Raw genomic sequence first — 13,885 nt, forward strand, 5'->3', positions numbered from 1 at the left:
AAAAAGTAAAGTACTTACTCAAAGTCATGCTTTAATAAAATGGTAAACTATAATTTAAATCTATTTCAATTTGACTTAAAGTCATTAAGTTCAACAACAGCCAGCCCACATAGAAATGAGGCAACGGGTCACAAGCTGCCCCAGCCAGCAGTCACCCGACACCCAGACTTGTCACTGAGCCCAGTGAGGTCCCAAAGAACCACCAAGCCCTAAACTCCCAAACCACAGGACTACAAGCTAAATATGAGATTATGATTTTAAAGCAACTGAATATTGGGGTGTTATATACAATATACTTTGCAAGAAATTGCAAATGTTGATGAATTTAATGTGTTAAGCACTGGCTAAGCACTAGGTAATTTCATTATCTTATTTAAACTTCACTACAACCCCATTTTAGGGATGAGAAAAACAGTAACTTGGATTTGAAATAACTTAGTCTACATCTATAACTAAACCCTACCTTATGCATAGGCAATTGAGTAGTCACCTACAGAGTTTCAGGGCACCATTTCAAGGCACTTGCACATACCTGTCCCTACCTCACATAGGCACACTGTTCCATCATTAAGGAGTTAAGCCCTTTGAATTAAAGTATCATGACTTAAGTCATCACAGCTAAAACATAAAATCTTAGCCTTCTTTGTGGCCCTATAAGTATGAAAAGCTCAATAAACTCTTCTCTAGTTGTTTATTATCTTGTCCCTATCTGTGGCATTTAGGAGAAAGAAATTTCTTATTTTCTATAGTGGAAGGAAATAAGAAATACCTTACATTTGGTCCTGCCTTAAATTTGGTATCGCGAAGTAGACTCTGAGACCAAGATTATGTCTATGAGATATACACACTTCTGAGGTATCAGGAAGAAGAGAGGGAAGCAGGGGAGGGGAAGGGAGAAGAAGGGAGGAGAGGATGCTGAGCAAGCTCCAGCTTGAATTTATCATTCCCTGTGACCCAAGTGAGAGAGACCCAAGTGAGAGGGCTTTCAGAATTCTATGCTTTTCAGTTGTTCATTAAGGACCATTCCAAGAGCATGTAAATTCCCAACTTCTTGTAAGCAAAGAGGCTCCCGATGCAACAGATCATGGCCGCTGAAAGTAAAAGCACACAAAACCAGGAGGGCCCCCAAAATGGGGACAAGGGATTGCAGGGGACCTGGGCAGAGCACCAATGTTGTCTGCACACACACTGAGCCTGCTCATCCATTATCATTTCCCCAGCAAAGAATATAAATCCCTGGGGGGAAGGGGAAATAGATTGGGAAGTTCTGTTGAAGCAAAAAGAAGAAATAGGATGTCCGCCAGGGTCCATGGCCTGAGAAAGGCATAAGGACATTGAGAGAATGGTCTTGAGCATGAGGAAGCTTCTAGCATGAGGAAGCAATAAGACAGAATAAATGTGAGACAAGAAAGAGCACAAAGCAGTGGGGAAAAAACAAATGCAAATGTAACCTTCTTCACAATTTGACTTGGTCGTCTGGGATTTTTCTTTGTTGGATACATTTTCAAACATCTCAGCAGCCTTCTAAAAAGGGTTACTATTCCTACATACCTATGGACCTTTTAGAACCACTGTAACTACTGTACTAACTTAGCCTTTGATGAAAATAAAAATTATGGTACATTATTATTGTAAACCGACTAAATTCCCACAACGAAGAAAAACAAGAAGACATTTTAAAAATTGCTCTTTTAATTTTCAACTGACCTGTTTCATTTTTTCCTTGTCAAATATAGCTATAATGACTGCTCTTCAGAAAAGCATTTAGGTTGGGTTTTGTTTTTTCTTATTCTGAAATTTCAAATTATGGAAATGTTATGGAGTTTACATGATGGTGGAAAAAAATATACTTTGTACCTGCTTTCAGAAACTCTGTTACATATGAACATTAATCATGTTTGGGATGATTTATTTCTGCATTCACGCTGGCCAATTTTATTAGTGTTTGGTTTGGCTGAATGGAAGAAAATCTGCTTTCTATTTCACCTCTATAAAAAGAAGAGTTAGATCTGTCCTAGCTTATAGAAGGTCTATACTTCAGCTTTATTCCTTAATCTCAGCACTTTTTATTCATCTTTCTTTTATATTCATCCTCTGCAATGGCCTCTACAAAATCTCTTAATCTAGGTCTGTTCAAGTATATCTCGTTGTTTTGTTTTTCCAACCCCTTCAGAATCTTCAACATTGTACAAAAGAAACATTTCATGTACACCATGTGGCTCTTGTCACAACCATTTCTCGCTTTACTACTTAGTCTTCAGTGCTTGCCTCAAATAATTGTACCACTGAGACTGTGTGTCCATGTGCTCTGTGTCCACCACATGACCACAACAGCCCGTACCCCGCAGCCCCCAGAGTTGCTATTCTTTGGCCACTGACACATCAATGGCCTTTATCACTCCCAAATACAGCCTTGCTCCTTTTCTTCCACAGAGCAAATGTTCTCCGTCTTTTTCATTGTTGTTCGATTCTCTGCATTCAGAAATTTTCTCAACTGCCTCTGCCCAAAATATTCCATCAAATGTCACAAGATGATCAACAACGCATTTATTTGGTTTTGTATTTCATATTCACTACTACCCTGGTCTCCCTGAGGGCAGAATTCACACTGAGTAATTACTAAATTCTTAATGCCAATCAGCCTGAACACTAAATAATTAAATACATGGGCTCACTATAACATTTTGGTCATGCTACAGGTGTTTTGATTTTATTTTTCATGAGGGGTACATCTGAGATAGAATTTCAGATTTTTTTTCCACTTCCAATATTCAAATTTCTGCCCTCTTACAGCACTTCTGCCCAGTGGCATGCAGTATAGTAAAAATCCTATCTCTCTGGTATATATTTGTGTACCTACAGTGTTTCAACATTGTACTAAATGTTTGACTAAGTCTATTCATTTACGCTTTGTTCCTTGGTTCCTTTCTCACAGTCAGGTCCACATGAATAATCAAAGGTACGTCTAGCTTCAATTAACTCAAAATGTTATGTTATAAAATTTGTTGGCCAAGTTACTGATTTGAAATAGTTCAGGCCATTTTAAAACATATGGATAAAGAGGAAGAAATAAATCCTCTGGATATTTAGTCTATACTAGAACAAACATTTAAATATTTTTTATATTTTCTACAAATATCCTTGGAGCTGTAGATACAACTGTATATGGAGAGGTGAAGTTCTTAACAGCATGTTGAGTAAAACACTTCCCTGTTCTCCTGCTCCTCTGTGCTCTATTTCATCTGGCAAATAATCAGGACAAGAACTTTTGCTCGTGGCTACGTTAGGAGCCCAGTGCTTGTCGAATGGGTAAGAGAAGAGGGCCTGGATTTTAGTGGAATGATTTGAAGCTTGGACTTTGAAGTCAGACATGGGCTATAAAGTTCTAACTTTGCTAATGGACTCTGAGCCCCAGGGCAAGTTACTTGGCATCTTTATACTTCATTTTAGATTTGTTTTCGTCTGGTAAAGGAGGACAATGCTAGTACCCACTTCACAAAGTTTTTTGTTTTTGTTTTGTTTTGGTTTTTTGAGACAGGATCTCACTCTGTTGCCCGGGCGGGAGTGCAGTGGTGCAATCTTGGCTCACGGCAATCTCCACCTCCAGGACTCAACCAATCCTCCCACCTCAGCCTTCTGAGTAGCTGGGACCACAGGTGCATATCACCATGCCTGGTTAATTTTGCATATTTCTGGTAGAGATGAGTTTTGCCACATTGCCCAGGCTGGTCTCAAATTCCTGGACTCAAGAAATCCACCTGCCTTGGCCTCCCAAAGTGCTGGGGTTACAGACTTGAGCTACCATGCCTGGCCCACAAAGTTTTTTAAGCGAGACAGAGCAGGGATTTCTTTTTAGAGGCCTGTGGGCCCCCAAGCATGGAAATAAACGAAAATCTTGATTTCTTTCAAGGGAAATTCCAGGCCAGCCTTGAGAATAATTAAGCAACTCGATAAGAAGGTAATAGTCGCTTAAAAAAATAGCCAAGGAAGCTGGCATCACTAGATGTTTGGTTCCCTATAGAAACTAAAAATCACATCTTAGCATATGTCCAAGTTGTTTTTGAGAAACCCAGACCCCCACCAACTGAATCCACTGGAAGGTAGACCTTAGATAAAGGAGAGATGAAGACTAAACTCAGACCACAGTTCTTTGTTCTAAATTTCTTTCTGAGGAACCTGGAGGAGGTCATACCCATGAGCCAGAGCTAACATTCTTTTCTGATGATCCCAAATTTTTAGACAAAACTTCACCTCCTGAACCAATCACAAACTGGAAAAGTTTTGAATTCATCTATGACCCTGTGAGCCTCCTTTTTCCCCCAACCCTCTCCCTCTTCTGCTTTCCTGGAATTCATGCTTGCCTTTAAAATTCCTTACCTGCAAGCCATCAAGGAGGTCAGAATTTAAGCATTAGCTGCCTTGTAATTCTTGCTTGGTGCCCTTCAAATAAATACTTTGCTTTCTACCACTGCAAAACCTCAGTGTGGATATCTGGTCTTACTATGCCAGGCAAGCAGACCCTGATTTGATTCTATAATATACATATTAGATGAGATAGTAGGTATAATGTAGGTAACTTTGTGCTTAGACGAATCAGTGATTAATAAATGTAAACAATTAGTATATTAAAATTATCACCACCATAATTCTAGATGCACTGCATACGCAAATCTCGATGAAATTCTAAATAAAACATGATATTAGATAAACTATAGAAACTATTAATGGAAAAAAAACTCAATCAAATAAATAACGTATTTCTGCAAATTAAAAAGAAGAAGCTTAATACATACTGCCATGTTCCAAAATCATTATTAGATTGATGGCCATATACTCTATCATCCAAATTGGGACCATTTGGAGAGTTAAAGGGGCACTATGAGCAATTACTCTGGGACAAAAGCATAAACAAAGACCAACTCAGGCTGAACGGGACTTAGGGTCATCTTAAAGAAGAAGACTGAGACAAAGCCAACTATGCAGTTCTGGGATTTTCTAACAAATGCAATCCATGAAAGTCTTGGTTATTACAGAGAAAATAGTCTGAGCCAAACAAATTACCAAGATATAACTAAACATCTAGAAACACAAATGAAATTCAAAATAATGAACTGTAGAAAGCATATAAATGTTAGCATCAAAGCCCTGGGGCAAGTTCTGTGTTTGCATTTAAGTCTGCATTAACTTGGGCACATCATTCAAAATCTCTCTTTGTTTTCTCACCTGAAAGTGGGAATGATAATAATAATACCTACCCAATTATGACATATAAAAAGCTGCATTATACATTATAAAACAATAAACAAGTTAGTTACTTGAATCAATCATTAAAGATAACTTCCTGAAGATCCTATTGCAATTCTCTTTCTGGGAGAAATAGGGAGAGAACAAAAAGCTCGTTTATGGAATGCAAGAATGCAAAAGCCTCTACTTTGTTGATGAATGTTGACCTGATTCTAGAATCTTTTAGGTATTATTAAAATTTATGTCCTTCAACAAAATGTTGCAATTGAGTCAATAAATATCATGGTCTTGCATTTTTTAGGTGGATCCAAAAAGCAATTAAATCAAAATGAAAATGTCTTTCTTTAAGAGACTAGGCTTAAAATGGTTTACTTCAGTCTGTGAGTAGTTAGGGAGAATTGCATAAAAATGTTTTGTGTGGCCCTACTCCTTCTAACTCCTTGGTTTTCAATTTGACTAAACATTTGAATTATAAGCAGGGCTTTTAAACACTAAAGATGTCCTATCAAACAATTAAATATAATTTTTGAGGTGAGGGGCTTAGGTGTTACATGTTTGAAAGCTTCTGGGATGATTGTGATGGGCAAGTAGGGTTGAAACTGTTAGAAATGCTTGTTCCTTGGTGCCATAAAGAAATATCACTTGAACATAAATTTAATTTGCTCAGCAAGGTCATTTTTGCTTTCTGCAGAAAGGGTACACTCGCCAGCAGTTTTGCCATGAGAGTATACTGAACAAAGGAGACAGGGTCATTTATAACCTGACGTGTCCACCTTACTGCTGTGTCTGGTTTCCATTGGCTGGCATGGGACCTCACATTCTGTATTTGTCCCGATTGCCTAGCAACTTAGAACTTTTTAAAAGAGGCAAAGGCAGAGGAGGACAAAGGAAGGAAGAAGTAATTTGTGGAATGCTGAGAAAGGTAAAAACACCTTTAAATAAGGAAGAGGAACAGGCTATGACCTAATGCTTGCTTGGACCAGTATGAGCATGCTAGGGCAAATACTTAACGCTAAATTGTGGGAGTTAAGAACATAAAGTACATTGATTTTTTTATTATGGCTAGCAGATATTTAAGAATGTTAGCACAGGTCTTTGAATAGGTTTTGCTTCTAAGAGAAGTTACTACTTATTCCTAATTAGATGGGGAGGAAAGTCTTTGAAGAGGAACCTCTACTTTGCTTTTTACAAGACTACTCCCCTAATTCAGAGTCCAAATGTGAAGAGACCTCAGAATAGCCTTTGTACCCTTTGTCCCCTAAGGCTCTGAACTTTTCAGCATACCTCCATATATTCCCTAATCCCTCAGGTCCCAGAAATCTAGTGCCTTAAACATGTCTCTTTCACTTTTTCACAATCAAATCCCACTAAAAAGATTTCTGATAAATCCATTCACATCAAAGGGTAGCTGTTGGTAAAACTTAAAGTATTAATTTACATGGTGCTTACATCTTAACAATGAGCTAAACTTTACAGAAAGAACACATTGAAGGTGGAAATAGAAACATCAGGTCAGTACGTGAGAGGGAGGTTTTAGAGCATTTTCCAGACTTTTCCAGTATCTCAGAAATTATACCAAGGAGGTCTGCCTCTGCCTCAACATGTAAAGTTGATGTAGGTATCAGTTCATGATAAAACAAATAATACAACTCAATAAGCCACCATAACATTTTATTTACACCCTTCATTTCCAGACACTGTTAGATGTTTTTACACATTATCTTCAGTTCTAAAACCTGATGGAAAGTTAGGAATTGTTAGTCCCATTTTGGATGAGAAACGAGGCCCAGAGAGGCAAAATCACTTATGCAGACATGGATATGAGGCTGTAACCTCAATCCACCTGACTTCAAACCTAAGCTCTTTCCACTCCTCCGTACTTCTTCCTCAAGGGTGATCATTGCTTTGGAGAATTGATAAAGGCCATGATAAAATGAATTCAGAACAAAAGAGAAAAAAACTGTTAGGAAGATTGATAAACTCTGCAGAAATTTAGAGCTTCTTTTTCTTTTTTGTTTTCTGTATTTTAAAGTCAGCTATCATGGGGAAATGCAAACAGGTAACTTCCAAAACATCTGTATTAAGTTTATTCAACAACTCCTGTTTCTGCTATCACTTCGGGTATTATGGAGAGATCAGTAAGTCCCCATAAACTGCCCTTAGTAGGAAAACTCTTTGTGGTGACATGTAAGCAGCATGTTTAGTGTAATCTTGTAAGAGCAAAAGAAAGAATCTGCACCATCTCAGGAATGAAAAGGGAAACCAGCGATTTGTGTATTCTATATCTAAGCCAATCTATTAAAGAATATCCAGGCATACTTCATAATGTATTGGTTTAATATTTTAAAGAAAATATAATCTATCCACCCAGGTAGTGGTTTATGTCAAACAAGTCAGCTAGAATCTTGGCTTATTGATCATTTTTAAGAACAACTCAGTGAGTAGAAAATGAGTGGAAATAATGTATAAGATGGTAAACTGTGTTTTTATTTTTTAAGGATGATTTTGATACACTATTTATTGAATTTCTCAGCATTTGTCACTAAAAATTAGATTTTAAAGTTACGTATGAAATACGATGAACTATATTTCAGTGTTATATTAAGTTGTGAGATTAATATGCACATATGAGGATAGCAATTGCTGGACAGAATTATTTTGAAGGAAAAGCTAAGAGAAAAAAATGATCTAAGAGAGAAAGGAGAAAGAATGTATAAAAGATCATCTGTTGGGCAAAGAATATGAAGTTCCCCATATCATACATTTCTTTTGTCCCAGGAAGATCAAAGTTAAGATTGAAGGGGAAGAAATAATTTTAGTCTTGTTCCCAGAAAGCAAAAGGAAGATGGATTGATTAGACAGAGTATGAAAGACACAATAAGTATTCATTGCATAAGGAGAGAAGAAAAATGTGGTAGCAAATGACAGTATTTAAGTAGTCAACGTGAGTAGATGGAAATAGAGGATGTGGCAAATCCACAGAGTTTCTAAATAAGCAGGAAGACCTATTTAAAATTATACAAAGACACAGAAAGACAGTAAAGTTGATGTAATGTGGATACATTATGATACAGAATCACTAAATAAGAGCCTGTTGCTGCTGCTAGAATAGGAAACTATAGAGTAAGTGATGACAGAAATCCCAGTGATATATCACAAAGCAAATGGCCTTAGGAAGGACCAGAGGAGAACCAGACTTCAGGGAGGCTGCTGGAATGAACAAATGGCAGGGGGCCAGCCGCAAACATGGATAGTCTTGGTGGCAATCGAACTTTCAGTGACCACACACACTCTTTATATGAGGGCAAAACTCAAGCCCAATGTCCTTAAAAGTCAAGAAGTTCTTCATCCCAAAGAAAAAAAACAAATGTTACCCAATAGGCAAACAATGCTGAGAGTTCACTTCCTCTAACTCTATAGTTAAGTTAGTCACTCAGGATAACATCACCCTCCTGCCAGGGGCTGAAGTCAGGAAGTAGTTTATTTTTGCTGCAACTGAAGGGGGAAGTTAAAGAGAAAAACAGCTGCAACTTGGTCAATTCGGGAAAACCAGGTACGAAAAGAGGAGCAAGTTAAAGGGAAAGCCAGCTCGGATTTGCTCACCAGTGAAAGGCAAAAATCAGTGTTATTCATCTGCATTCAGTGTGAAATACAAAAGCTCAACTGGGAACTGAGGCTTTCTGTGTCAGAGGGCAAAGAGTCAATGGGGTTATGAGAAAGTAAGACCACTTGAGACATCAAAGAAAAGTAGATCAAATCACTAGATTCCTCCAAACAGGAGTAGGTGAACACAAAAACTGGAGAGAATCCAGAGGGAAGAGAGGAGTAGGGAAAATGGTGGAAAGGGAAGGATTTTGAGCTGGCAGGCAGAGAATGGAGACAAAAGAAGAAAAACCTGCTTGCTTCAAATCAATATGTCTCCAAGAGGATGTCGTGTTTCCCCAGGGATATTCGGAGGGAGTCATAGGATGAGAGCTGCGACACACCTAACATCTGGTAGACGATGGTGGCTTTACAGTTTCAGGAAACCTCTTCCTCTGCATCTTTTTCACTGACTATGAGGCCCTACTACCAGCCCACCCTGAATTCTCTTCACTTCCCACCTTCCCTCGAGTGCCGAGTGCTTTCCTCCCTTCTTCGGGGTCAAGAAAAGTGAAAAACATCACCGGTGTCTCCTCCCAACAGCTGAATTATTCTTCCACACTTTTATTTTGATAGCAAAGTAGTTCAAAGTATGTTTGAGGGTTGTGGAAACCCTCAAAGGGATTACAGAATGAAAAAGTTTTGAGAACTGTGCTCTAAATAAAGAATTGGAGATGAAAACCTGTCATAATGAAAAATTAAACTAAACTGCCTCAAATACAGCAAAGGAGCAACTGATGTCTTGGCAAGCACGAAGAGGAATTCATATAATATGGGGCTGGTAAGGAGGCCATTTCTTGCCAAGGTCCAAGCCTCTTTCCACCTGCCCTGTGCTAAGGAAATGCAAGTGGAGAATTTACATCAATGCAACAGTAATATGCAAAAGCCAAAAATAAAACCTGCAAAAGCCAAAAATAGGAACCTGAGGAAAAGTCTATTCCTAAATTTGAAATTTACTGTTGCCAACTTCTACCAGTCTAAATAAACCTATATGAATGAATGAGTCTGATAGCATCAGTAGACTATTATGCTCACTCCCTGGGTGACAAATCATTTGTACACACAACTCCAGGGACATGCATTTTACCCATGTAACAAATCTGCACATGCACCCCCTGAACCTAAAATAAAAGTTGAAAAAATTAAAAATAAATAAATAACTAATCAATATAGTAGGATAATGAAGAGCCAAGGACAAAACCATCATCACTTATTAGTTATGCGATATTGAGAAAGTTAGTCACTCTTTCTAAGCATTAATTACTTTGTTAAATGGAGATAATAATACCTGCATCACAGAGGGATGTGGTGAGGATTAAGATTTTACAATCATTATTATTTTTAAATGCTTTCTATATTACGTGTAGTATACTAAGTATTTTATATGCATTATCTCATTTATCTCTAGAGCTACCCTCTAAATAATTGTATGGATGGATGGATGGATGAATGGATGGATGGAATTACCAACCCCTAGTTTAGAAATGAGGAATGAGACCTAGAGGAAATAATTTGGACAAGGATTCATGATTATTGGAAGGATACCCATGACACCTTCAGACTCCAAAGTCCTTTCTTTATGTTCTATTATTACTATATCATACTACTATCTCTACTCTGCACTTTCAGTCTCTCTTTGGTCCACTTCATCCCTCAGTTCTGAAAGTCCTACCAGCTGGCTCCCATCCCTAATCCAATCACCCAGAATTTTCAGATTATTTTTCTTTCTTTTCCTAAAATTCGTTCTAATGGGAACACACACACACACACACACACACACATGCACTCATGAACATGTACATATACAAACACCCCTGAATGTCCTCTTATTCAATTCAGCAAACAATAATGCTCCAAAAGGAGGGTGCCAGGCACTGGGTTAGATACTGGAGAGACAGAATAAAACACAGTGATTCACACGTAATAACATCAGCCTTAAAGCCTGGGGTTCCATCCCACTTCTGCAACACTACACCTCCCCAATTTCAACCCCCTGCCTAATCGTCCACCACCACTCCTCATTCCCCTTGAAACTCTGCAAAGAAAATTATTTTTTTAGTAGGAAGTGATGAAATGCTGTAATATAGCATTTCAATTTTGGTGGACAGGTGCATGCATGTATTTCTTTTCACAGAAGGTCATTTTTGTGCTTTTAAAATCATATCCCTTAGTTGGCTCTAACTTTGTCTGATGAGAACAAATGTGATTTTTAAGTCAAATGGCAATAGTCTGTGTGCTTGTAATCATTTTTGGATCAAAGCAACCTGAATTTTTCATCAAGTGTTCAAAAGGCATGAAGAAATGTCCCAAAGTATTTAGAAGCAGAGAGTTTTCTGAATTAGGGCTAGATATATACTAGGAAATCATGATCTTCAGTGGAAATATGGCTTTTTGAGACAAAGAAGACTTTGGGTTCAGAAAGTCTGATTTTTCAATGTAAGCTCTCCTTCTCACTAAGAATGGGCCTGTGGGCAAATTGATTAACCTCTCTGTGCATCATTTCCCTATCTTTTCTAAAATGAGCACCATAATACCTTTGTCTCATGGTTGTTCCAGAAATTCAATAAGATAATTACATAAAGCACTGGCACATAAGTGGTCAATAAATGGCAGCTGTTATCACTATTATTTTCCATGTTAAAATCAACCAAGCAAACTTCTGAAAAAAGATTTAAGATAATGCTGCTCCTTTTGTCTTTGCCATCCTAAAACCTACACACAGGCTTTCTCTGCATTTGTACATCATGCATTTTTTAAACCCATGATGGACAACTAGCCTCTCTGTATTCTGACATTGCCAGAAAGTTTTTCTGCTTAGTGGACTTTAATTATTACTGAATTGCATTAGGATTCCCATGGAATTACTTATTACAGCTGCACAGTGCCAAAATGAGTCATCATGATTACATCTATTACAATGGCTACCAAGGAAACCATGTATGAGTTCCCATCCTGTATAGTATCTGGTCACATGAAACCAACAACCAATGAGTAGCATGAAAAATATCCCATAGATCTTATGGCATCATAGACAATGAGTAAGTACTTTAACACATCAGATAGGAACCATAGGGACAATATTTATTTTGGCCCTACAGTGTACTTCGTTTTCAATAACTTAAAAATTAAAGTAAAGTTATAATAGTTTCACATATCTTTAATTATTCAGACATGCCTTTTGCTTTTAGGGAAGCCATAAAATAAAAGAATAACTAAAACTCTATGATATATGATTACTTGCTAGTATACAGATATCCCAAAGTTGTATTTAGTTAAAAATATTATTTAGTCTAGTAGTCTACATAGCAAACATAGAATACCAAACCTACTACATAGTTTTATGAAAAACAGCACTAAAATAAGGAACAAAACATTATTCTCTCTTCCCATGATTAAATCATTTCTTAGAAAATAATTTTACAACTCTATAGTTATATTCCACAGGTCAGTTTTAAAGTTAGCATAAACATTAACACTGCATTGATGGATCCAGGTCTTGGGAATGATAAATAATAAGTAACAAAAATAAAACTAGTATGATGCTGTGTGTTGCTTGATTCATAAATATATAAAAATTATATTCACACTGAAATAATATTGCAACTAAGTTTGTATTGATATGGCATTAGGGTTTATTCATGTAGAATTCTCTCGATTCTGATCCCCTTTGACCTCTGCCACACAATGCCAAGACAACCCCAGACCCCAGGCTCCAGAAACGGGAGGGGCAGGTAAGCAACCAGAGGCAGGAAAGAAAAAATGGGAAGGTATGGGAAAGTATGGAAAGCCAACTCTATGGGAAATTAAGATTTATGGGGTCAAATGCTGGTGGAATCATTCTACAATTTTATTCAATCTGAAATGCACATAACTTCCATGTACTATTTTTAGAAGTTACTATTTTGTGAAGTGGGTCAACATTAGGTAAACCATGAATGATTTGGTTTTACTGTTTCTTTTCCAGGGACCACCTCTCCCCCACCCCACCCCCGCCAGAATTTATAGGAGAACACAAATATAGATTGAAACATCTTATATTTTCACGAATTCAGTTGACTCTACATACCCTTCCCTCCATTTTCTTTTTCTTTTATTTTTACTTCAAGTACAGATGTTTACATATCTGAAGACACTGAACTTATTTTGTGCAGTCAAGGCATATATTGTTTCAAATCAATGTGTCTCCAAGGGGATAAAGATATTATTCCTTGAAATGTCATTAATGTAACTTTTCTAATGTCACACCTTATTTATATTACTTATAAATGAGAAGAATAGCATTGCTACTTGTTTTGAAAGTGACAGGAACCACAGACCAGAAATCTTTCCTTTAATCCTTCCCACTTACTCACTGACATAGGGAAAGACTTCAGTGATTTTCAGTTTTTATCATTTTCTCCCACTTGTATATTGGGTGTACTTCTATTCTTACACTTTCTCCATCTCCATCAAATTCCAAAGTGGAATACAAGAAGGAAACTTACTAATACCATAGTTTGGGGGCAGGAATTATGCTCAGTGAGGAGTGGATATATTGGGCAAGTAGGCATTTCTAGTACTTTTCTCTACTTTCTCATTTAATTCCTTTTACTCTGCTGAAGGCAATCTCTTTGAGGGAAATTCTAGGACTCAGGAGAAAGAGCTTAGGTTTTCATGCCAGAGATGTCTGCCCTAGAGTGTCAGAGACACCTATTTTCCCTCTTTCCTCAACTTTAAAATGAAGGTACAATACTTACTTCACAGCACTTTTACAAGCACCAAATGCACTAAACATTCTAAGTATCTGGACTGCAAAACTGGCCCTCACTCAAGGCAAGAACTTAAATAATGTTGACATGGACAAGAGACAGGGAAATACTGGGTAGAAGAGGGCGGTTCCCCAGCAAAGGCCCCATCCTCAAGCCTGGAATCCTACAGCCCTAAATGAGAATAGGCACTCTTGTTTTCACTCCCAAAAGTTGCCTTTTGGCCTGCCATGCCCCCTTCATGTACCCATATA

This window comes from Colobus angolensis, unplaced genomic scaffold (genome assembly GCF_000951035.1).
Source record: "Colobus angolensis palliatus isolate OR3802 unplaced genomic scaffold, Cang.pa_1.0 Scaffold111, whole genome shotgun sequence".
In the NCBI taxonomy this organism is placed as follows: domain Eukaryota; kingdom Metazoa; phylum Chordata; class Mammalia; order Primates; family Cercopithecidae; genus Colobus; species Colobus angolensis.